The following is a 25,598-nucleotide window of genomic DNA, read 5'->3' as shown; positions in this document are numbered from 1 at the left end:
GAAAACCTGACTTTAACTGTTTCTACACATCAAGGTTATACAACACTGAAATGGTCAATAACAGCAAACCCAGGCAAAATTATGGCCATGTTGATGCCAAACACAAACTTTGCCTTGATGCAGGAGAGGGAAGCTTTCCAAGTAAAGTTTGCAAATTGCTTCATTTGGACATCATGTCCTTTGCCTCAAGCAGCTATGGTCACAAATGCGTCGAATCAGTATGGTCATAAAAGGCATATAAAGACTTTAAGTGCTCAACCATTGTTGCTAAAATGATGGTTTCCTTACAAGAAAGGTTAGTCCTGACTAGGAAGTGTGTTGTGTGACAAGCTCACAAAGATCAGTCTATGACTCCAACAGACAACAATGGTATAGGGAGTTTAGAGTAAAATGCTCATCCCTGCCCTGCCCTGTGGATCACCTGGTAGTTCGCAGTCACTCTATGCATCTATTGACATCAACAAGTCTTGTCACTCTGCCAAGGTGACTCTAATTTCTGCTTTGATTAATTAACTTTATAATTTGTCACTTTGGAGGGGGAAAAAAAGGAAACATATCATTAACCTCTTTTGAAAGAACTGTACCTCAATCAAGTATAGTTATTTTTCTAGATTAAACCATTACAACCTTTTCCTACACCGACAAATATTATCTTAGCTCAAATTTGCGCTAAGGCTTGTTTTTGTGTGGTGCATTTGGGAAAGGGCTGCGTCTTTTTCATCAGAATAATTTACAACAAAAGCCATACATTACAAAGGACTGAGTTCCTGAAGACCATGGCTTTCTAAGACTGGATTTACTGTAAATTACCAATAATAAGTCACTGAATATTTAGAAAAAGTCCTGAGCAATTCACAAATACCAAGTTATTTTTTTTTAATTGAGCTTTTTAAAAACAAACAAAGAAACAAAACCAAAATAGCCAAATTTTAAGAAGATGTATAACGTTAGGTTATGTGAAGTGTCAAGATATGTTTAAATACATGCCAAGAACTGAGTGGTCTTTCTTTATTCTTATCGGGGGATCATTTTTCCTGATCAGAACTTTAATGTTCCTTTCTTATTCTGGGTGTAAGACCACGTAATTCACACTGGTTTCCAAGTATGACAGATTCCAGCCCAATCTGATACCGCAGTGACTGTTCATTTCCCACTGGTGATCACCCCCTCATCTTATGGCTGCAAAGCAAAACACAGAGAAGGATCACAAGACTCTCTATAATAATAATGTACACTTTACATGCATCCAAATTCTAGCTCTGAAGCTAAAACATTGTGCTCTTCTTCCTTACTTTGCCATTTTGTTTGTTGTAAATCTTAAAAATTAATTGGAGAGCAGTATTATTTCTTGGGCTTGTTTCATTTATTGTTTCTTGTATCTTTCTTGCCAAGGTAATTTGTGCAGACCATCCCATGCCAAATAGCAGGTACATAAAATAAATAGAGATGTTTGTAGACAACACATTGGTAAGGTATTGAAAATGTTATTCTTAAAAAAACTCCTGAGTACTTTCTTCTCAATGTACAATTTGGACTACAGTAATGCAATTTCTCGTGTATGTACTTTGTATATAGGTGCTTAGAACATTTTCATTTGTGAGGCTATAGCTTTGCCATACACCTCTGTCTGCTGCTTTTTCACTGCTTTTTAAAAGATTTTGGTTCTAGCCCTGGTTGCAATGCATGGGTTTAATTAAAATCTGCAGATGTTTTCCATAGACAATGTAAAGTGGGATTTACGTTTCGTCTATGAATGTACATTGGGTCTTGTTTGAATATATGCATGCACACTTCAAATACATGGGCAACAAATAGAACCTTTCTCAAGAAATGAGAACAAAACACACAAGTGTGTACCCTGCATGGCGGTGAGAAACAAGACCTCGACATGAGGGCTATCCCAGATCTAGGACCTGTCATTTGTGCCTTGTATGCAGACATAAAGAGGAAGCTATGACATATACACAGAGAAAAGACTCGGTTTTCATTCCAGTTTAATTTGCCAGAGCACGATCTTTCACCCACGCGCTGAAAACAGGGACGTGTCCTCTCTCAACCCCCAAACCAGCGAGGTGAAAGATGGGCAGCTGCCTACAAAAGCAGAGACACCTTGCCTTGGTCCCAGGCAGGAGACATTTTACTCACAGCTATGGTGATGAAAAAGGGCTGGGAGGGCTCACCTTTCACCGACCGACCTACAGGAACACAACACAACGCCTCTGCCGCAACCCAAGCTGGCTCCTGCTTCGGCATTCCCCGCACACGCTCGGCTTGCTTGCACGCCCTCGAACGGAACTCATTGACGTGCTCCTGTGCTGTTTTACACCACTGAGCCTGGCCTTTTAGAAACCGCAGGATAGTGCTTCCCCGTTGTCGCAGCAAACTGCAATCTCGCGTTCACTGAAAAACACGGAAAGGAGCGAAGTGAATTTCAAAAACTCTCTTAATTATTGATATGTATAAAAATTGTCCTCTTGTGTTCTGAGAACTGGTGTAAAATGTCACAGCTAGAGAGTTTCTTTCCAGTAAGTTATTCTCAGTAAATTTGGTCTGCTCGTTGCACGCATACACATATAGATATCTCAGATCTGTCTTCATATACGCTTTCTCTTCATGAAAAGCATTCTGACTACTTAACAGGCATGTGGGATCCTGCATAAATTATGCTGATTCTGTATGATTCAAACTATAAAATATAAAATTACATTGCATTTTCAATAACCGCACACACAAACCATGTGGAACGTGAAAGGTCAGACTGGAAATTCCTCATTCTCATTTGTAAATAATTTTTTTTTGTCGAACAACCCCATTGATTTTTACTGGGCTGAGTAAGAGTCTCACATAAGAGCATCATCTGGCCTTGTTTTAAGACCACCTCGGGGCTCCAGTCTTGCAATCTGATCTGTGCATAGACAGACATGTACTTAACTGATGTCAGTGGGCTGCTTTTTTGGCTTGGGAAGGCATCTCATGGATCAAGGCCATAATCGTTAGCTACCCAAACAAGAACACAACGAAGCTCCACTACAACATTTAATCTGATGTCTTTGAGACTACATTAACTTTTAGCTTCATAGATGTGTGGTGGTTCTCCACCAAAAAAGTATAATGTTCTTACAGTATTCCCATGGCTTTAAGAAGACTGACAAACATCACACAAAGGTTAGATAATGAGGAGTATTTAGTATATACAGCAGTGAATGGCAGTGTCTACAGAAAAGATGGTTCTTTCAGGACATCCATTACTCCCCTTGAATTCTTGCATGCTTGTTCTTCTCTGTCTTTGCTGCCTTATACTGAAGTTTCCAAACTTGCTTCTGTATATGCTATCATAGGAGTTAGGTGTCTGTTTTCAGAAATAATGAGTTTCTATGAATGCTGCTCAGTTCACACAAAGATTGATGCGACCTCAAAAACCAGCTATATTTTGGTGCTGGAGATGCAATTTCTAGCTTTAGATTTGGAGATATTGGTACTTAGAGGCCAACTCTAATTGCTCTCGTTTACACAGGGATCTGCTCTTGCAGTTTGGTGGGTGCTGAGCCAACACCCTTTGAAGTCCATGGAAACTCTCCTACTGACTTCCAAAACAGACTGAGTTGTGCCTGAAATCTACAGCCTAATTTTTCCACCTCAGTCACCAGCATGGTCTCCCTTCTGGGTGTCATGAGTTTGGAAGCTAAATTAGCCACCCAAAAAATTTGTCAGACTGTTGGACAGAGACATAATTTCTGTGAGAGTGGAGCAAAGGTACCTACACATTTTAGAGAGCTTCACAGTGCCAGTCTGCTTTCACTGCTATTCATTTTAACATTATCTGTGTTCAGAAGTATGAGTGCTCTCTACAGGGTACTTTCCATATACTTTTTACTGGACTCTGCCTGGCACATTCACTGATCGCTGCAGCACTTCAGCATGTTCTCTTTTTATAGACGTATCAGACATCTCACTCCTTTAATATACGATGTACAGACATATGAATGCACCTACATGAACCCTGTTGTGTCAGTGTGCATTGGTATGGCAGTCAGGAATGCATTGCAAGTAGAGAGACTGGGGCTTGACTTAAATAAAAGTGTCCTGTCATATTGTACACAAGATGATATTTAGTGAGTTTATCTGACCATTATTTTCCAAAGCATGAACACCAGTGTAAGCTTGGTTGGTTACTAACTGTTAAGGACACTATCATGAAATCCATACGTACTGACAGTTTCAGTATTTAAATATACCTTCCCTGAGTGTAAGTAGAAATGGTGGAGGACTTAGAAGAAAAACTTTGCTTTAGGGCTTCAGAGTCTCTTGGCTCATGAAGTAACGCTGGTGTGTTACGTGTCTACAATAAGTTGTCCAGGTTAGAGCAGGACTGGAAGGTCTCAGGATGGATCCATGCAGAATTCAATGTTTTTTGCATCTCCTCGGCTCATGCAAAGCCACATTGCTGCCCACAAAGGCGCAGAGGTTGAATATACCATAGTTTCAGGTAGCATGAATCCAATCCATTATGTGATTTTGGATGGTTATTTTGATATCTACCAGGAGCTGCAGAACATTTCGAAGGGCATCCCAGTGGCGTTGCTCCTTGCTGGATTTACATGGAGCTCTTCTCACCCCTTGAGCATACTGCAGAGGGTAATCAAGACACGTACAGGCTTTCTTAAGGGTTACTGCTTCATCTTCCATTTGGCAGCAGTGTCACCCATGTCTGTGTTCAGCACAGTCTTCTCTGGCTGTGCACTCAATACGACCTGAATACAGCCATCAAAATCTGGATCAAGGCACAGTTCGATTTAGAACTCTCTGTCACAGTGGAAGGAAAGGTTCTTGGAAAGTTGCTCCATGTTATATTTCAACTGTTAGTTGTTTTGGATTAAACATTCATTACGGATAATAAAAGTATATCTTGGTGGTTAATTTCTTGCTTTCACTTAAAAATGACACCTTGGAGCAAAGATGAAGACCACAAAGCTCAGCCTGAAATGTAAAGGCTTGAAAGTACAGCTTAGGAAATTTTGAATACTTAAATATAGGAACTTAAACTGGAAACTGGTACACCTCCTTAGCCATGGTTATTTTCTATAATAATCTACCTGTCTGTATGAAACAAGGAGACGGACACATCACCAGTTTTAAATTGATTTTGCTGTCAGTGAAGGGGATAACTTTAACAAAATAATTATTTGCATGAAAATATTAATAATAATGCCAGAAAAACTAATGCCACTGAGTACAAAAGAATGCGTGGAACAAATAGGGGTCAGGATCAGAAACACTGAAATGCGAATATTCAATTAACAATAATAGAAAAGATGTGGGGCATGGTATGTAAAATGAATGCTGCCTGGGGCCAAATGTTCTCAATAGCAAAGCCAACAAGATATTAAAAACACCCCACACGACTTTGTTTTTCAGCTCATGAGCAAATCCATGTTGAAAATACGTTTATCTGTCTTAACAGCAGAAATAAACACATTCCACAATGTATGTATTAAGAGGATCTATAGCTTGCACAGCATTCATGGCTAAGAGCTGTGAAAGGGGAGGGGGAAACAAGGAAGAGTGGCAGAAAGGACAGATGCTTGAGGAGAAAAAGCTTGCTAACCAGAGGTTTTTACATGGACCACAGCATCCCGTGTCCCACATGCTGATTTCTTGGGCAGACCCTTTGCCAAGATAAATTTTTTCTTGGACTCTAGAATTTATAGGATGTGCTTGGCTTGCATCAAGAACACAGCAGTTCCTTCCTCACACAAACAGCTCTATCTAGCTAGGCTGGATAAAAACAGAAAGGCTGCTTCACTAATTATTTATACAAAGACAAAGATAGCTGCATTCTGGAAGGTTCGTAGGAACCGGATTTTTGGTTGTTTGTTTGTTTTGTCTTGTCTTGTCTTATTGTGTTTTTGACTTTCAGGGCTGTTGGACTCCACTGAAAAGCATCTAGACCTTCATCCGCAGGAAGGTAATTCACAAGTTTACTGCTCTGATTCATGCAGTGACTTTTTAATTTTATTTTTATTTTTTTTTTCTTGAGAGTATTGATGCCCCTTATTAAATGGTGAAGTATTTGTATAAAACAGGATCCTTCTGTGATCAAGGATTTTCCCTTCCTACCTGCCCCACTGGATTTTGAGACTACCTGTGGTACTCCAGAGCTACCAGCACTGACCTTACTGTAAAAGTTTGTATTATGAGAAAAAGATTCTTACACGTCCTGGAAAAGCACTTCACTGACATGCTCCAGCACACAGTGGCTTTTTCAAATCAGTATGACTACTTTTATGAGTCCAAGTGAAACTCATTAATAAGTGTTTTCAGATTCAAGCCAACAGTTTTTTAAATTATGCCCCATCTTCTTTCCTCCTTTCTCCCCACTTTTAGACCAAGGAGTTGAAATACTGAAACAGGCTTCGCAAGGCGAGTAAGGGAAATAATTTTCTGAGTGCTTTACATGCCATTACTCTACCTCATCCTCTTGCTTTTGCATGAAATACAGCTGAAATATGGAATATACGAAATAAGTTCCTAGCAGTATACAGCAAAGCCACAGTGAAAGGAGATGAGAGAAGAGAGAATAATGCAGCCAGTGGAAAAACAAGCAGCATTTCGGACAGGCAGAATTCTGTTGAGCTGCAGTCCATAAACTAAACCTTAAAAGTAGTTTTTCTTTATTTTAAGCACATTTTAAGGGCCTGTGAGGTTGGGTCTCAGTTTAGGCTCTGGGATTAGCATTCCTCTTGTGCAAAGTACCATGGAATTTTAATGAATACAAGTAGTCAGAATTTTTGCTGTCTCCCAGAGGTTTGTTTATCTACTAATTTAGAGACATGTTTAACATCTTACTTCAGTGGTGCATCTGTACCAGCACCATACTGAGACAATGGTTAAAGATCTGATGCAGAGAAGAGTGGTGTTTGTGAGTCATATATGGTCCTAGGCACACATATAAATGATCTTTGAAAGTCTTGTCCCACGCTTAGATAATGAGATATTGAAAGATTTCAATGGATATGAAGACATAGCATAAAAGACTCCAGTCCAGTTTGCTTTGGGAGTGTTCAGCATTATAAAATAAAATTAAAAAACATGATACGATTTGAGTTTCTATTGTAAATTTATGGCTCTTTTTTCCTTCAGACAAGGATGTCTCTAGGACCTGATTAGCTTAGTACCTAGTTTGGTCAAATAGAGTTTTATATTGAAATTACACAGCAGGCACTTCATCCCAAATCCTCAAAGGGAGCTGGCCATTTAGCTCTACTTGTCAGACTCAAACCGACACTTTTCAAGGTCTGTGTCTCAGCTGCTCCTTTTCTTTATTTCCCGTTTTCTGAATTATTTTACCTTTTAAAATCTTCCTTTAGAATCTCAGGGACCCACCAGCAGCACAAGAGAGGGGTAAGAAGCTTTCTGAAGCCCTTGGTCTCAGGACTAGCTGAAACACTTACATTAGACTGAGAATTAAGGTGCTCGGCCCAAGTATCTTGCTATGTCCAAAACCTTGTGTAAGTGGTCGTTATGATTTTAAGAGATTTGATCAAGAAAGTTGTTTTAAGTTCTAAGATAAGGCATTTTAAGCTGTATAGTAGGTGGTTTGGGACAAAGATTTAAACCTTTCGTTGACATTTGCTTTTGCAAAAATTGAGTAGCTGCGTATATGAAACCTGGTCACACAGTCTTGAAAACCTGGCTGTGTTCTTTCTGTTAAACAGAACCAGACAGTAATACACAACATGGTCATATTTATTTCAATAGTACGAGATATTTTGGATATTTGTTTCTTCTTGATATGAATATAATTTTCAACAAATACCAGGAAAGTAAACAAACTCAAACAAGAGCAGAAAATCACACCTCACTACAACCCCCAAATTTTCTCAGAGCATTTTATATGGTTTCTGAAGCTTCGCTGCATTCTTGACAATCCTCTGGTTCAGTTTATGGAGCTACAAGAATCTATCCTCTGTCACTTAATTTGTCTAATAATGTCACAGGTAAATGATTACCTGCTGAATTTTCATCTTCTTGAAAAAGGATACATGTTTTTGTCATGATTTAAAAGAGTCACTTGAAAAAAACCAAAACTGTTATAGACTGCTGGAACCATGCCAAGCTTTGGTAAAATCTGGCTAGATAATATATTCTCTTTATGATATATTCAGCAGAGTGAATATTCATAGCTGAAGTAGTGTTCCTTGAAATCCAAAATTTATAATAGAAGTGAGATTGTATTCTTAATGGCCTATATGAGGCAGTTTTTTTTTTTTTAAAGCAGCTATCTAATTACCTTTTAAGTCAATTACTCTGCTTGTTTCCCCAGTGACTCTACTCTCCCCAAGAGCTATCCGAATTTTTCATTATTGTTTCCCAAACAAGAAAACAAAAACTGAAAAATCAATAGCAAAGTTCACATGAGCAGAGGTTAATCTTCTGCGTAGTTCACCATACATTCAAGATAGTGACCTTATTGAAATGAGGCCTGATATTTTTAACGGAGCTTATTTTAGTTAGTAAAGTCAGTAGCAGTAGAGCCTTGGAACTGGTAGCAAAAAGTCAACTGCACATTTGAATGCTTAATTCTGTGGCTATAAACAGCCATGTCATATTTCCAGCAACAACAATGGGGTGGCTTTCAGCACTGCTCTATCAAGCAGGCATGTTTTCTATTTTCTTCTTGTATATACAATTAAAAGCATTCCCACCAGAGAACTGCATTCACTTCTGAAACAGAGCATGAGAGATGTCTTTTGAAAGTCAAAATCCTACTTTTCCTTGGGCCAAATAATGAAAGAACAGCCCAGCAGTACCCTGTTACTTCTGAGGCTTCTATTAAAAGTTTGAATTTGCTGACTAATTGTCAATACTTGCCCCAGTGTGCAGTTGATAAGAAGATCTCTGGTCATGAGAAAAGTCTTTTGTTTTCTTCTGCATGGAAAGGTGAGTTTACCTTTTATCGAGAGAGAGATAAGGAGTTGCACACATGGAGTATTGGCAGGTCCTTGTCTTGCTCTAGGGGATATCCACCAGCGCCTGCATCCTTGTTGAGTAATAATGAGATACCATAACCAAAGAGTAGAAGATGCATGTCAGATGGTTCTCCAACAACATTAGAAAAAAAGCAGCTGATGTACGGGATATTGAAGGCAGATTAAGTTGTTAATGTATATTAGTATATTCTTAATTTCCTTTTAATTGAAAAAGACATATTGACTTTAATTAGAACCATTTCACAGGAACTGTCAATTAGCACATGTCAAACTAGTTAATTCAGAACAGAATTCTTTTAATTAGGGTCTGCTTTCCTTTAACTGTGGGGCCAATGAAATCAGCCTTTCCTTATCAAGATTTTAAATGTCTCTAAGACACACAATACAAATGTAGTCTCTTATCTATTATTAGAAGCCCATATGGATAACATTAAAATGATGATGTTGGCATTGTTCATGCAGCACAAATCACAGTTTCCTTTATGATTGTTTGAAAAAAAAAGAAAAAGATGGCTTTGAAGAAAGACTATTTTAAATACACAGATTTATCCTACTTTAAAGAGACTACAAAATTTATGACACGCATGTTCACATTTAAAGTATTATTTAATACGTCTGCTCAAATAAATGGGCCTATTCAAACGTTTTGTGTGTTCTATCAGCCAAAGACACATAAAACATTTTCAAAGCATGCAGCAACGTTCTTCCCTTAAATGAACTGTAATCAAAAGGAGAAAACAGACTCGATGATTTTTTTGGGACAATATAAAACCAGCATTGTTAACTTTCATTGCATGTGAAGATTTAACACTGATTGCTAATCCAGTGGCTGTGAACACTAGTGAACTAATGTCATCTCAGTTATCAAACAGCATATAATCCTGGTCTTGACTTTCACATACATTTTCTGAATATGTGTGAGTTTGTGGTTGACATCAAGACCTTCCCCATGGATTCTGGATTTGCCGTGCGCAACACCTGCAATGCCAGTCACATCCCTTCAGTAGCAGGAAGAGTTGAGAAAAAATTAACAAAACATATAAAAGGAATGATTGTGAAATCTTGACTTAGTTTTATCATACGGGGCTTAGCCACTGTTTAACTGACCTATATCAACAGAGGATTACAGAGATTAGTAAAAGGAATACTTAATAACTGAACTGTGGATTCCAAAGAGGATTATCTGGTAAGATATTTCATGTATCCTGATGCTTTGTTGAACATATTAAGGACCTGATTATGGGTCTGAGTAACTCAACAATGAACAAAGCATCATTTCCCAAAATACAGTACTACTGGGATGCATTAAAATTGAATGTGTCCTAGAAGAACACTTTGCTTAGGATCTTAACCACACCATTTTTCCCCCCAGTGCTAGTCTTTGGTATGTGGTGGGTAGTAGAGTTGTAAGAGTGCCTAGTCCTAAAAAGTGTGTTAAGGTTTCCACAAAACTTTGAAAACTGGAGTGACTTTGACTAGATGATCTGCAAAACTGAAAAATTACATCCTGAGAGACACATCAGTGCCTACTGTCCAGCGTAGCCTGAGTATAACTAACAGCTGTAGTACTACTTTTAAATGTGATTGTAAATAAGTAACATAAGACCCTGATATTATTCATTAATCCTATTGTGGCTCATATTAAATCTCTGCTTATCAGTTTAAATTCTTACCATAATTTAGAACTCTTTAAGCAGATCTAAGTCACTTTGGCCCTGAATTGCATAATCCAACGTCTTTTATAACACAGCAGAAACAATGCTTTGGATTTTGATCACATTGCTTAGCCTGTAAAGTATTTTTTGTCTCAAAATGACAATTAGCAATAACTCTTCTTTTGAGATCATCCCCACATTGTCTGTGCATAGGAAGCATGGGTAGGTTCACCACCAGCGTTATGAAACATTAGGTGACTGCCTTTATGCTCACATATTTTGCATTATGCAGAACTTTAAACTTTAGGAATATCTGAACACTTAAAACTGTAGAATATTCTCAGATTACAGTGAAATTTTTAATCCTTGCAGTATCCCAGTTAGGTGGGTAATATTTTATTTAATCCATATCTTATGACTGGGACAAATGAGAAGCAGCTGTGTGGAGGGAAAGTAACTTATCCAAGCCCAAAAGCGAGTCAGTTAGAAATGAAATTTAAAGCAGAAGCTCCCGATTCCCTGAAACTGTATGATCCTCCTTGCAAACACACTAATGCAGTGCAGCCCAATGTGTACCGTGTCCTTAAAGCAGTGCAAACCATTTTTTTTCCCTAATTAATAGTAAGGCAATTCATTGCTTAGCAGCAGCACTAATATTTACACACTTATGGATCTCATGATTAAGTAGCAAGCTTTGACTTCAATTAAACCTGACAGTTTCTGATAGCAAAAAGTCATTACAGAACTTCAAAAGCACTTGAACAGCAGCAAGATCTTTATAATTATCTATATAATATCTTTCAGCCTCTGTTGGTTCCTTGATCTTCTGTGGCAGGCCCAACTTCTCTGTTAACTTTAGTTCATGAGAAGTTGAACCTTAACATATGCTACTTGAAAAAATGTATAAGAAAATGTTGCACTGTGCAATGGATTTCACCCACTCTGACATTCTTTTTGGAATAAGTGCTTAATAAAAATTGTCCATGTGAATCATGTACTGTTCATGTATTGTTCATGAATCAAACCAAGAGCCATTTAAAAATGACTAGCATTAAGGAAACGTAATAGCTTTTTAACAGATTATTTAAATGTCTGTAGCTCTGATTTCCAGTCGTTTTAACCAAACAGCTATGGCAGAACTATCTCTGAAAAGGGAGTAACTTTCTGATTAAACTCTTTTGTTGTTGGATTTAAGAAATATTTTAGAAGAGAGAATTTCTCAATTATGTATTCATCTTTCAGAGCGCAGGCATTGAGGCTGTAACAATTTGATCAAACCCAGCTGAAAGCACTAATGGTTTGGAGGATTCATTCCGTTCTTACAATCATGGCAATGAAAGACTTCAAATACATTTGGAACAGAACAGTTTGTTCAAACTGACCAGTGTGTAAATCACATCCTCGGTAGTTTCTGCTCTCCGCAGCTCAGATTGCCTGGGGCTTTTGTAGAGTGATACAACAGCGACCAAGCAGTGAATTTGTGCATTTTTGCAGCCAGATTATCAACCCCTCTGATTCCTTGATTTTTGCTTTGGTGGCTGTATACATCCCAGTGTAATTGAAACCAGCAGGTACCTTCATCTGCTCATGTGCTGTTGGCTCCTTGGCCTGGCGTTGCCAGCAGCTGAACCCTCCATCCTTTCCTCCTTTTCCAAGGAGGGTTTTTAACCATGACAGTTGTGCTCCTGTTAAACCATTACAGCAACTGATTTGCGGCACCTGAAGATGGAGCTCCCTTCCATTAAGCTGGGAGAGTTCCTTGCTCAGTCCTCCAGACCAATGCCTTTTATGTACTATTGTTGTTTTGAAGCATGGACCACATTTTCTCAAAACCCACAGTCTTCTGGACAATTGTCCATTCCACCAGCTGTTTTCAGCTAAACATGTGCATCTTTGTGTTAATGATGAAAACTAGTTAGTGGAAAAACAATGCCAAGGTACTTAATATATGCTTAATTATTTGCTATGTGGTTTAGTAGTTGTGAACAAGGATGGTCAACGGGCTGCCCTGTCCTCTTGAAGTAGTGACCTGTAGACCATCAGCAGTTCTCTGATCACAGATGAGGAGCTGCTGCTCTTGCTCCCATGCTGTCTGAGGGCACATTCCTCCAGGTCACTTTGCCTCGTGCTACAGCACCCTTAACTACTCTGTTATTAAACAATCCTCCAAGCACAACTAAAGCATTTGGGTTGTTAACATGCATAATAAGTTATATTTAAGAAGGTTTCAAATCAGCACATTGTATTTTGCAGCGAAGTCATAAAAATATGCTAACATGATAACATCTAATGAGGGAAATGTTGCATGCAGATGTCTGTTTGCCTATTATCCCATAAAATGACTGTATATTTTTATTTATATGAGTAATGTTAGACACAAACATGTTACCAAAAAAGCATTCGTTTAGGAAATGTATAAACACAATGAGTCTAATATAAGAAACTGTTTTAAAACACATTTTTTAGTGTTTATAAAATGAAGAGAAATTATTGAAAAAATTGTTCCAAAGTACACTTTTTTTCTCCCTCATGATGAGAAAGAAATATAGGTTCTCAGCTGGCATATTATTTGTGATGTGGCAGCGAAGTGAAATTTGTGCCTCACGTCATGTATCCTTTACATGATGCAAAGGAGTATAATTTTATTTTTGTTTTATTTGAAGGTTCTGTCTGGGCACATTGGCCACCAATTTCATTTTTATTGCAGTGCATGGATAGCAAAGTCACATATCCTTATGTTAATGCAAAGGGCATAGGAAAGGAAAGGGAAAGTATAATTTTTGTTGTTGCTGTTGTCATTTGAAATTTCCATAGTGTCTGTGTACATTGGGTACCATTTCATTTTTATTGCACTGCACTGATAGCAATGTCACATATCATTAAGTTAACACCAAGTTAGAAAAGAAAAAAGAAAAACAGATTTCCCTCCCCCCCCCATTACCATTGTTTGAAATTTTTTGTACTGTGTGAAAATAATTTCTCTGTGGTGGTGAGAGTACTGAAAAATCTAATATCTAATGTAAAAAAAGTATGCCAGTTTATGTTTTTGTAATGCTCCATGTGACAGTGGCTAAAAAAATAACGCTACTTACATTTCTTATCGGTGAGACGAAGTTTTGCTCAATGTCTAGAAACAGTTAATGTGGAAACTACCACCTTTCAGGAAAATCAGAATAATATGAGAGTTTAATTTCCCCAAATTATTATATTTTATTAAAACACTTATGTCATGTGTCCTAAAATACTCTCTATGTCCGCACCACTGTATGTAACCCCTGAGCGCAGAATGTGACCCTCACTTTGGGAAGCGGAGGGTTTGTCAGTCGTTGTGTTGGGCCCACTCCTCATTGCTGACACATGTAAATAAGCACCACCAGGGTGGACATGGTGCTCATCAGCATGGGGAGCATCAGGTAGCTGCATGGCCACTTCATTTTATGTAGCAGGCCATCGTACAGGTCAGCACTAATAGGGGGCAGGAGTACAACCCTTGGGCTCCTTTGGGAAATTTGTGTCTTACTATGGTGAATCTATCGCCAACAATTGTCTCAGTTTTGGAGAGCAAAAGAGGGCAACTTGCTTTATTTTATTCATTCTATTATTAAGCATTCCCATATCGCGCACAGCACTGCGTCTTCATCCTTGACCCTTAGAGCAACTCTATTGTGGTTCTGTAACTCAAAATCCACTTCTAAGGAACCACCCTTGGACAGATGCATACAGGGCTGCCAACAAGAGATGGCAAGCTCCCATGTGGTCCTTCTTGGTCTACAGTTGTGATAGGTCTACCATTTTGAGACAGACCCCATGCATTGCAGCTTGGACCATGCTCTCTAGGCAGAATACCCCAAGCTGAGCAACGAAGCTGGTGAAAGGGCTGGAAGGCAGGTCCTATGAGGAGCAGCTGAGGACTCTGGGTTTGTCTAGTATGGAGAAAACGTGGCTGAGTAGTGACTTTATTGCTCTCTACAGTTTCCCGAGGAGGGGACAGGGAGAGGAAGGTGCTGAGCTCTTCTCCCTGAGATCCAGTGACAGAATGCGTGGAAATGGCTCAAAGCTGCACTAGGAGAGTTTCAAACTGGACATTAGGAAGCATTTATTTACTGAGAGGGTGTTCAAACATTGGAACGAGAGAGGTGGTTCACGCCCCAAGTCTACCAGTGTTTAAGAGGCCTTTGGACAATGCCCTTAATACTATGCTTTAACTTTTGGTCAGACCTGAAGTGGTCAGGTGGTTGGACTAGCTAGTCATTGTAGGTCCCTTTCAACTGAAATTTAATTAATTTCTATTTCTATTTCTATTTCTATTTCTATTTCTATTTCTATTTCTATTTCTATTTCTATTTCTATTTCTATTTCTAGTTCTAGTTCTAGTTCTAGTTCTAGTTCTAGTTCTAGTTCTGTTCCATTCTATTCCATTCTATTCTATTCTATTCTATTCTATTCTATTCTATTCTATTCTATTCTATTCTATTCTATTCTATTCTATTCTATTCTATTCTATTCTATTCTATTCTATTCTATTCTGTTCTGTTCTGTTCTGTTCTATTCTATTCTATTCTACTGCTGTAAATAATACTTGCATTAATGGCTCAAGACGAGGAGGTTGCATCTAAGGGGCACCCCAGACCCTTTGCATTGCTCTTGCAGTGTTCCCACCTGGTGCTCACAGTGGAAATCACTCCATGAATGGTCTTAGACAGCATATTCAGCATCTGTAACATCTCTTTCTTTTCTGCCACATAATGTTTTGCACGTGAACCTTTTTGGAGCAATTGCTTTGGCCCCCACACGGTCATACATAAAGCTGTGACAATTCCAAGCTTGCCCATGGGCCTTTGGAGCCCCTGTTACTTGAGGTGGGATAAAACAGCTTTCAGTCTCTTCCACTCTTGACTAGTAGTAGGACGAGCAAGGATCTGGGCTGAGATTTGTCATCTACATGAAGCAAGCTGAATTTGGAAGGACAGGAGAACCTTGGCCAACATGGGTTTAATGAGAGCTGTATGACATTAAACAATCGCAGATGTATGTAATATATTTTGTGGTGTCACAATAGGCTACATCCCAATAAGCCACCTGAACATGCAAATATATTACAACTAGCATGGTCTACATTTTTAATGCATTTCCTTGTGTGAGGCTTGGAAAAGCCTCCTCTTCACCCATAGCCACAGGCTACTTGTGTGTAGCAGCAGCAGTAGCACTTCATCTTCAAAACATCACGTGTCATAGAAGAGAAAATCAGAAAAGAAAGGCTGGCCAGAGGAATCCCATGAGTCCATTCATTTACACCAAATTTGAGGTGTCAGCAGCTGTACTGTTGTTGCTGTTCCTTGGATGGTGTCCATGAAACAAACACCCTTCTGCAAGTAATGCAAGGGCGGTGGAGACCTCTTGTTTTGGAAGTATCAGCTGTGCTGTTGGGCACAACCTTTGATGGTGCCAGTGTTCTTTTCCTCCTGAACCTCAAGCAAGACAGAGTAAGCGTGAAATATTTTGTAGCAGGTGTTAGAGGAAGCGGGATAATGTGGCAGTTTTGGAAGAAATGCTGGAATGGGAATATGCTGCTGAGCTCTCCATCTGGAGAGGAAACCCAGAACCACCCTTTCCTCATGAGCTGCAGGAAGAACAGGGGACCGTGTGTTTAGGGGTTTGTAGCAGACAAATTCTAGCTTGTTTCTAAAAGTCTCCATATGTTTTCATTTGTGTTGTACACTTTCCTCTCGGCTGTACAGGAGGTCTTCTGTTTTATACTAGCACGCCCCAGAACATTTTTAAGTTATAAAAAACATAATTATCTCAGGGCTTCACAAATGAACTATGACTTTTTTCCTCCCCCCAGGTTTTTATTAGGCTTGGTGGGACTAATTCTCTATTGCTCTGCACCTTGTGTAGGCGTTATGCTGATGCCAAACGGGTGTAAAACACTGGCTAAAACTATGCAACATGCGTCTAACTGATTGAGCCTGGGGTCTGGGATCACGTACCAGTAATTTGTGTCCAGATCTTACATCTCCAGTGTTTCTTCAGCCTCACCAGATGGTGGGTGATATTCCAGGTGTTAATAAGCCACTTTCTCTTCCACTTCTATTTCTGTAGCAAAATGCTGACAAGCCTTTCGTATAGTCCTTTAAATTAGGAGAGATCATACACAGACATGCACAAGAATATATGCATATACACAATTTCTTACTTTCCAAGTCATGGAGATTATGTATGTATATGATCTCTTCTACATATATACATATATATGAGGTACTATAAAATGACAGGATTTTAGGAAAAAAAATAATCCAAAGTACTGTTATAGAACATGAACTTAATTTTTGCGAAAACTGTGCTATCTAAAAGCAGTTTACTTTGCTGCCTGTGCCAGCTGTGAGCCATGGGAAGAAGGGGCAGGAGAAATGCCACATGTGAGCAGTTTGATGGTCTGCCTGTGCCAGGACTTTGGGTTCCAGAGATGGGCTGTTTGCAAACAGTTCGACTTTTGTCCAGAAAGAATGGCAATGCACCATCTCCAAGCAATGGCAATTTACTTACAGAATCATAGAACAGTTTGGGTTGGAGGGACCTTCCCAGCTCCCCCAGTGCCACCCCTGCCATGAGCAGGGACATCTTCACCAGCTCAGGTTGCTCAGAGCCCCGTCCAGCCTGGCCTGGGATGTCTCCAGGGATGGTTCATCCACCACCTCTCTGGCCAACCTGGGCCAGGCTCTCACCACCCTCAGGGACAACAATTTCTTCCTCATGTCCAGCCTGAATCTCCCTCCTTTAGTTTACTTGCTTTAGTTGGACATGAGTCCTGGCAATTTTTGGCAGCCTGGGGGTACCATGCACAGTACAAGGGCTCAAGTCTTGAGGACCAGCCAAGGCTCCCAGAGGACCAAAGCTCAAACATCAGTTTCACATTTTAAGGATCCAAGAGACATCTGGGTGGGGCTGCAAGCAGTTTGGGGTTGGAGTGTGGGATAACTTACCCATGTTGACATAGTCATTACTCATAACCATGTTGACACTGAAATTACCAAAGTTCAGCTTCAGTAATTTCAAACCCACTTTGCATCAGCTGTGTAAGGGAAGGAACAATAGCGAGATGCACTCAGAATACAATGCATTTTAATAAAATTCTTCATATGATTTGATTTCTAAAGGATCTCTCATAGGCCTATCCTCTGTATTTTTGTGACGGTCACCACAAACATTGGCATGAGACTGACTTAGAATGGAAAATATTAGCAGGAAAAATGGTTTTTCTCAAAATGTTGAAGACACTGCCAAAATCTCTTTGCAATTCACCTCCAGTCTGAAGACTCACTGGTTAGATTAACCAGAGTTAAATAACCAAGTATGGACTTTATCTACTTCTCATATGCTAAAAAAACCAGCCAACCAAACAAAAAAGACAAACGAACAATTTTAAAATCATAATCAAACTCATATTAATAATATAAATTATTAATGACTTTCTCTGATAAAATTCCTCCATGTCAAGCTGTGGGATAACTGTAATGGATGGTGATAGACAGCGGTCCTAAAATAAATTTAGGGTTTCTGTTAGAAAACTGGGGCCTTCCAATGAGCAAGTCTTTTGCCCTGGTATCAAACCACATCTCTCATCTCAGAGATTCTTCAATGGAAGATCTCTGCTCTTGTGCACTTCTTGAATAATAATTTATCATATAAACTTCAGAGTACAAAAATTCCTGCTTCTCCTAAATTGATCATTTATGCAACTGATAGCTGAGATACAGACAGACTGGTGTCATAAACCTTTGGAAAATTAAAAAAGAAGAAAAAGAAAGAAATGGACTTATAGTAACTAATAATTGTTTTTGCCCTGTTCTTTACGAACAGGACAAACTGAGTCCTGATAGCTTATAAACATTAGCATGGTTCAGCAAAGCTAATTTATTATGAAGCACAATGTTGAATAGTAACTATCTTGATAGTAACATCAGGAAAAGACATAATTTTCCTGGGTGCTGTATTTACCACAGTCAAATCCCTATTCATCTCTCACTCAGGCAAGGCTACGTTGAATAGGAATTTTCTCTGAATTGGAGAAATAGACATTTGGTCATATGTAAAAAGTTAATTTCCACCCTTCATGAACTCAAGCTCTGATTAAAAAAGAAGTAATTATAATTTTTCGGCAAATTAACTCTAAGTTTATTACAACCATTCAGTCTGATAATCTATATTGTCAAGTTAGGTTTAATACTTATTATGAGATTAAACCACTAAAATATCTCTAGTTCGAGGAAATATGTTCAAACTTCAGTCATACAAGAGCTATATTAGAGCAAACACTCAAATTAATTGATGATGGGATCGTTTAATCTAACAGCAAAGAAACCTCAGACTAAATCTGTTAGCAGTGGGTGAAATCTTGAGGTCATCACCTACTCTTTGCAATCACTTCTCCAAATGTTTATATATTTAAGTACTGACTAAAAATGAATTAATATCTTCAAGATTTAGTCTGATGTTATTAAATTTTTGATGATTGTTTACTGTGTCTGACCATCTTATGTAAATACTCTAAGCTGTTGTATTGTCTATAATTACTGTGCAATAGATGAAGTTACAGGCTAGTTAAAAGCATGTGTCTTGATTACAAAAGAAAAGGAATAATTCTAACTTAATTCCAAAATTTCTGTAAAAATAGATGTATCAAAATATAATAAAGCACTTAAATTTTGATAGCCAAATGTTCAAATCCCATTAAAATCCTAAATATATAATAATTAACAGATAATTCTGAAATAGACAATTTTAATCTACATTTTAATGCATTTAATACTCGTAATAAACAAGAATTGCCATAACAAACCAAAAGGCTGTTAGTGTGTCTTATAGAAGACTTGCTAATGTTTAGTGAAAAAAAATACAGAGAAAACATGCTGATACTTTTTTGCAAACAGCTTTTAAAATCTATGAATACAGATTTAGCACATTTGACCTGTCATGAAGGGTAGCAGAACACGATTTCATGCAAATACATCGAAAAAAGTTGTTGTAATGGACTGGAAGTTCAACAGAAAAGGCTTTGTGCATACCTTGATAAATATTATCTTTCCAGACATCTTGTACAACAAGTACAATTATCGGTAACCTTCACATTTGCTTTCATTGATGAACATCAGAGCTATTAAAATGGTGTTTGATAATCTGCCATTTTTTTTTTTAGCAAACCAAAGGAACTGAAAGAAAATTATTTGGGAAGAAAATTATTAGTTTTCTACCCTAGACTGATGATTATATTAATTATAGGAACTCATGTTGTGTTCTGCCGTAAGGTGAACTTGTGTATTACTCAACAGGTCTTCCACCTGGCTCAAGGATGCACTTCAGAGATTGTCACATAAGGAGAAAGATGCTTGCTGAATGAAAAATTTCTCTCTTTACCTCAGAACATGAGCATCAGAGCATTTATCATAGAACACTGCATCCACATGGAGAACTTCTTGCAGCAGAACGAGAGGGTAAGGAAAGACCTACAGATTTCCGGTTGATTGTCTCCTGAAAGTGGAAACACTGCTCGTGTCTGGTGCTGTGACTTGTGGTGTGCAAGTGGAAGCTTCTTCCCCTTAAGAATTGATGTTGTAACATCTCCTAGTCTGTGTTAGTGACAAATAACCTTGCTTGGTTTAAAGAACCGCTGTCAGGAGCTTAAGAGCCATTGGTTTTGGTGAGCACCAAACAGGCTAAGACTGGTCTCTGTTTTTTGTGGTTTTTTTTTCTTTTTTTTTTTTTAAGAAACATTTGAAAAACAACTACTGCCATGGTCACAAGGGAACAGTGATCTCTCTCCATAAATTCAATTTGTTCATAACCTTTTGACACAGACCATAAATAACCTTTGTATATTTCACACGCATGGACACAAAAATTAAATTACATGAGCAACGTATATAAATATTTACTTTACAGAAATACAACCCAAATATAAAGTGCCATATGAACAACCCATCTGCTAGCAAATGGTTAATTCCCTGTGTCAATCGATAACTGGATTATATGCCTACCTGCTCCTTTGCTGTGCCAGTCTACTAGTTGCATGCACAAAATGGTAGCAAAGAAAATATTAATCAATTGACAGAGGGGCTGTTTCAGCAAAGGTTACATCAGAGACAAAGGAAAGGGAAGGCTGAATTCTGGCTCCAGGAAAGGCTTGTGTAATTTTCTGGAGCAGGCTACGATGTCTAGAAAAGGCGAAAAAAAAATCATGAAAAAGAAGTTGTTTTTATTTCTGAAAATTGTTCTCAGTGGGTTTATTTAATAAGTTTTATTCGCGCACACGATTAGTGTGATAACAATAGCAAAAAACCTAAAAAAATGTGCCAAAATTCCAAGATGCTAAATCAGAAAATATTTATGGGAGAGAATAGTTGCTATTCCTTCAGCTTTATACCTAAACCTGAGGTATCCCACAGGAATTAAAAACATTGATTTTCTGATTTTTTTTCCAAATTCCTCTTTGTGCAAAGATATCCTGTCTGGAGCACTAGATGCTTTATTTTTTAAAACACAAAGTAAAAACCACTGATAATATTTAGGGTAGAAAAATAACTGGAAGTGATATATGTATGGAAGTATTGAAATTTGGTACGTGTTTCAATGTTAGTATAACTTCTTGCCGAAGATTCAGGGGAAAAGATCAAATTCATAAATGATTTTATTTTTTTTTCCAAAAAAAGTTATTAGGTGCATACCTTTCAATTATAATGATGGTGGTTTTCATTTTTGAATTTAAAAAAGGGAATTGTTAAGCAGTGGAAAGCAGAGAACCATTGCCACTGCTGGAAATGTCCATAGTACTTTTTTTTCACCTTTGTTGAGCTTACATCCTCTTCCATGAGAGACTGCCAGTTTGTCCTGTTACCATGAGGTAACATAGGGCTGGACAACAGCTAGATTGAACAGTAAAAAAAAATATATATATATATATGAGGAACATAGAAACTCTCTACTTCTTGTATAACTTTAGGTGACCAGGATTGCAACTCTAGAAAGTTCAAGAACAAAATGGGCAGAGAGCTGGCAACCTCCTCCTTCCCAGGCATGAGGTAAGGAAACCTTATTGATAAAAGGATGCTGCAAACTCAAACACATCATTCTGAAGCAATGAGCAAACCCATCCATCCATTCTAGTGAAAAGAGACCAAACTTCCTGGTGTCACACGTAACAGTTATGCAGACACTGCCACAGGTTTGGTGTCACCCACAATCAGCCAGTTGCCACAGCTGGACTGTGGAAACCTGAGAAGGGATCTCACTGTCATGAGTCGCTGTGGACCCGCTGAAGTTGGTCTATTTTATGACTATTCATCAAAAGAGTTACCTTTTGCTAATGCCTATTTAATTCAAAAGTACCTAATTTGGTAGTCATTAAACCTTTTACAGCATCAAGTAGTTAACTTTATGTCATGACATGTAGAGGAAATGATGGTAGCACAAGGTATTCCCTTAACTAAATATTAAAATATAGAGTAATAGAATCATAGAGACACAGAATGGTTTGGATTGGAAGGGACCTTCAAAGCTTCCCCAGTGCCACCCCTGCCATGAGCAGGGACATCTTCACCAGCTCAGGTTGCTCAGAGCCCCGTCCAGCCTGGCCTGGGATGTCTCCAGGGATGGTTCATCCACCACCTCTCTGGCCAACCTGGGCCAGGCTCTCACCACCCTCAGGGACAACAATTTATTCCCCATGTCTGACCTGAATCTCCCTCCTTTAGTTTAAAACCATCACCCCTTGTCCTGTCACAACAGGCCCTGCTCAAAAGTCTGTCCCCATCTTTCGTATGGGCCCCTTTTAAGTCTGGAAAGGCCGCACCAAGGTCTCCCCGGAGCTTCTCTTCTCCAGCTGAACACCCCAACTCTCTCAGCCTGTCCTCCCAGCAGAGCTGTCCTGGCCTCTGATCATTCTTGTGGCTCCTCTGGTCCCTCTCCAACAGGTCACTGTCTGTCTTGTGCCCAAGTCCTTCTCCTGTGGTCTGTTCTCCATTGCTTCATCCCCAGCCTGGACTGGTACCGGGGGTTACCCTGATGCAGGTACAAGACCTTGCACTTGGCCTTGTCGAACCTCATGAGGTTCACATAGGCCCACTTTTCCAGCCTGTCCAGGTCCCTCTGGATGGCATCCCGTCATCAAAATCTAAGGTATATGAGCGCCAGTGATGAAATAAGAAATAAATCTGCGGTCAATAAGCTTGAAATGATTACATGGCTCTACTACAGTTTTAATTGTGACTACTTGATTTCATTTGGGTCCACCTTTCCCCAGAACTTTCAGTTTTTAAATCAAATGAGGGGCAAAACTCCTATGCCTTCGTGTTTTCCCCAAAGCAGTTGGAAATGATCCTGCTTCAGCTTTATTTGTTTTAATTTGAGTTTAGGAAAGTAGAAAGTTAAGGCAGGACCTCAAGAACTCAAATTTCAGAGTTGAAACTCTGCCAGGTTAACATAAATAGATTAGCGCATACACTGACAGGCCAGGAGCATTTAAGAATAAAAGATCAAAGAAACTATGAGAAATAAAAATAACCAGAGATCTCTAGAACAGATAAAATATTATTAAATTAATTTTCAGTGCAAGTGGTACATGTGTAGACAGTACCACATGCTAAAGCAAGGGGACAGCCAGTTCAGATGTTGGATTTCTCTGTTCCTTCATTTCTTCTTTTCTCCCCTTCATGAATGATATAGGAGGGCTGTTTCTGACCATGCATTTCACTAGAGTTTTATCTGTTTAACGAGGATTCTGCAAATTAATCTGGGATGCTACGGCATCAACCAGTGGATTATGCTTTCAAATAAAGTTTACAGACATTACCTTCTATTTTATTTTTCCTATTTTCACCACATTATCTAAGTTGGCTATCTTACAGTGGTTGTGATTAAAGATTTAAAGTAACGCCAGTTACTATACCACAGTGTCTGAAATAATGAGCCCATTTTCTCCAATAAGATAAATATGTCAGGATAAATATCTTAATGAGTCAGTATTTTTTTTTCTCCATGATTATTGTTAAAAGCACTCTAGTATTTATAGATTTTTGTTACATGTCCTCATTGTCAACACTTACCAATACTCAGAACTTAACCTTTTTCTAGTGAATCAGTTCCCCCACACTTTTAATGCATTTTTGTTTCTAAATTCTATTCCAAGGTCACTTTTCACAGGAAATAAAAATGTGGCCTTAACAGGCTGATGTATAGCATGAAAATGGGCGAGCAATTTGAGGCATTCAGTAATAGCAAATTACCAGGACTGAATGACCTCCCTCCAGAATTCTGAAGTGAGAAAATTAAGTACAGTGTGTATAGATGAGAATATATATTGTCTTTTTAAGATAGTAATAATAATATATAGCACCCCCATCCCATTTCTTAGTGCTTGAAAGGCACTAATACTGTTAATTTCAAGGTTTTGAGGTTTTTTTAAAAAAAGGTGTGGAATTTGAGGCTCATTTCAGTGCTGGGAAAACTTTTGAGTTCTTCTGAAGAAGGTGATAATGCAGGACTTGGCAGGAGAATAACCTGAAAGGTCCAAAACAATAATGTTTCTGCAAATAGGAGCTGAATTAGGGCAAAACAGGTAGAAGTGAGCAAGGAGTAAAAAATCCCTGGACTTTCAAAAATCTTACAGTAAGGATAATGTAAATAGAGTGTTTAAGGAAATAAATTGCTGTGTAGGGAGGAATGGATTCCTACCTTGGATTAAACTGGACATTATTTTATTATTTGTAGTTCATTGATCCTCTCCCCACAGCATGAATATGAATTAAAACTGTGTTGCTGTGTTACTCTGGATGTGTCTGTACAGCTGGCTGGGAAGGAGAAGGCTTACTGTCAACAAGTTGCTCTGAGGGATCTGTAAAACTAATTTGGCCAGTGAAAGGCTGTTGGGACAACCAAGATGGCTGTTGACCTATGACTGTCTCTGCCACATTTAAAATAATAGCAATACCTCAACTAGCAATTAAATAAGGTTTTTTTTGTGCTCTAACCCTGTAAATAATACAGGCATCAGTGTCATATCATCATACTAACTAGATTTTGTTGGGTGTAGGAGCACGTCCAGGTTTGTTCAGCTCACTTTGGGAAGGACATCCTTGTCACTCAGTGACACACCTTGGATACAGGTTTTATTTAGCGAGTAGGACTGCAAAGCAAGTGGTTAGACCTCAGTCTGAGACTGACTCACCTTGGGTTCACCCAAAGACTGTAAAAGAGAAGACTAGTTGAGTGGAAGTAAGTGAACAACAAAGAACATCTCCTCTGTTCTATCCAGACCCACAGATCAAAAATAGAAGGGCACATGGATGGACAGAAATAAAGGTTAATTCCTCTATCTGGCTTGAAATCAAACTGGAATCCAGTACCATTCAGTCAAATATTTTGACTGGATATTAAAAAGGATTGGATTAGTTCTTCCACAGAATCACAGAGTCAGGGAATAGTTGGAGTTGAAGGGACCTCTGGAGATCATACAGTCCAACCCAACTGCTAAAGCAGGTTCACCAGAGCAGATCACACAGGAATGTGTCCAGGTGGGTTTGAAAGTCTCCAGAGAAGGAGACTCCACACCCGCTCTGGGCAGCCTGGTCCAGGCTCTGGCACCTCCCAGCAAAGAAGTTTCTCCTCATGTTCAGGTGGAACCTCCTGTGTTTCAGTCTGTGCCCCTTGCCCCTCATCCTGTCATTGGGCACCACTGAACAGAGTCTGGTCCATCCTCTGACACCCACCCTGGAGATATTTATAAGCACAAATAAGGTCCCCCTTCAGCCTTCTCTTCTCCAGCTGAACAGCCCCAGCTCTCTCAGCCTTTCCTCATCAGAAAGATGCTCCAGACCCCTCAGCATCTTTGTAGCTCACTGCTGGACTCTCCAGTGATTCCTTGTCCTTCTTGAACTGGAGAGCCCAGAACTGGACACAGTAC

At 38.9% G+C, this 25,598-nt stretch overlaps 1 long non-coding RNA gene across 1 annotated transcript in view; it reads left to right on the top strand.

The window, feature by feature from the left end:
• LOC136002566 (uncharacterized) overlaps positions 1–24,796 on the top strand; it is a 62,375-nt gene extending 37,579 nt beyond the window's left edge. The window contains exons 2-5 of the long non-coding RNA XR_010607924.1: positions 5,918–5,965; positions 19,975–20,136; positions 21,642–21,720; positions 24,729–24,796. This is a non-coding gene — a long non-coding RNA (uncharacterized LOC136002566). The remainder of the gene's footprint in view (positions 1–5,917; positions 5,966–19,974; positions 20,137–21,641; positions 21,721–24,728) is intronic.
• The last annotated feature ends 802 nt before the right edge of the window (positions 24,797–25,598 follow it).

This window comes from Caloenas nicobarica, chromosome Z, assembly GCF_036013445.1.
Source record: "Caloenas nicobarica isolate bCalNic1 chromosome Z, bCalNic1.hap1, whole genome shotgun sequence".
Classification (NCBI taxonomy): domain Eukaryota; kingdom Metazoa; phylum Chordata; class Aves; order Columbiformes; family Columbidae; genus Caloenas; species Caloenas nicobarica.
Note: the sequence above shows the minus strand (reverse complement) of the source record. Positions and strands in the feature narration are given on the sequence as shown.